The following is a 1317-nucleotide window of genomic DNA, read 5'->3' on the forward strand; positions in this document are numbered from 1 at the left end:
CCCCGGCAGCAGGGATGCTGGCACTGGTGGAGGCTTGAGGCCTTTCCTTCCGACTCAAATGTTTTTCCGCTCAGGGATGGGACCCCCCCCCCCTTCTTCTCCCTCGGGGGGGCTGGGGGATGGGCTGCGCTGGAGAATTGATAATGTTAGTCACGTCCTTGTTTGTGGCCCGAGCAGACGTCCCCCGGCGCAGGGCCTGGCGCCAGCGCCAACACATGGTGCAGTCATACAGCAATGGGCATCCAGCCGCCGCTAGGCCGCCGGGCCTGTCCGTCAGACAATCTACTCAACACATTTGACAACCGCTCACCTGACAGAACCGTTTCTTTTTTACAGATTAAGGCAAGTTAACAGAAATATGATAGTTTTGGACCATATTCGATTGAATTATCTGAAAACCGGCCCGCCCCGAGAGAGCCTTGGGATGCTGCTCTCCGTGCCTCGTTATAGAGCCTCTAGGAGGAGCTAGTAAGCTACCTAAATATGACCACATAATAAACGGCTAAAATTACCCTGAGAATGTTTATATTCAAGTTAGTTACTAACCTGAATCTGTAATAGAAAAATGGCACAAAAGAATCGGGTAAGGGGTTTCACCGTGGAGAGCCCGAGTGCTTGAGTGTGAGTGAATGAGAGGAAACTGAGAAAACGGAAGGAGAGGGGGGGGGGAGTGGGGAGAGAATGGAGAGCGAGAGAGGCTTTTGTCAGCCCGCTGCCGCTGGTTTGGGCTGGGGAGTGAACGTCCCCCGGCCGCCACGCTCTCACCCAAAGCAGCTGCGCCCGCTGCGCACGGCCGCCTCGACAGGTGCGCAGCTGCCCCGGCAAGGTGGCGGCCGAGGCCGGCCGAGGCCCTCCACTGCTTCGGGGCAAACACGGGAGGGCCTCATTAGGGCAGGCGATCGACAGCGACGAGAAACGCGGGCCACAATGCAAGAGCGAGTCATAAAATCAAGGCTCAAGCAAGGAAGCAACATCAGCAACATCACAACACCAACACCAACAACATTCTCTGTCTGTCTGTCTGTCTGCCTGTCTCTCTTCTCCCTCTCACTAAACGAGAGAATTGAAGCATTTAAGCGCGCGCCCCCTGCGAGTCAGCTGTGCTGTGAGCGGAGCGCTATGCAAATCTGAAACACCGAGTCGCGTCACAAGCTCCAAACTGGCCCCGTTGGCCCCACTGGGGCGGGGCGAGGCCGACGACGGTGCGGCAAGAAAAATAGAGACGAGCGCGGTAATTGGTCGCGAAGGTTTTGTCTCGGAATTTGTGCTGGTTACAGGGTGAGTTGGGAGGAAGGGGGCGCTGCAGGGAGGGAGGGG

The 1317-nt window shown here is 56.9% G+C and overlaps 1 protein-coding gene across 1 annotated transcript in view; it reads right to left on the reverse strand.

Annotated features, from left to right (window-relative positions):
- LOC127750303 (band 7 protein AGAP004871-like) overlaps positions 1-1317 on the reverse strand; it is a 17634-nt gene that overhangs the window by 11385 nt on the left and 4932 nt on the right. The window lies entirely within an intron of this gene.

The sequence above is a fragment of the Frankliniella occidentalis genome, unplaced genomic scaffold (genome assembly GCF_000697945.3).
Source record: "Frankliniella occidentalis isolate FOCC.00 unplaced genomic scaffold, Focc_3.1 Scaffold166, whole genome shotgun sequence".
Lineage (NCBI taxonomy): Eukaryota > Metazoa > Arthropoda > Insecta > Thysanoptera > Thripidae > Frankliniella > Frankliniella occidentalis.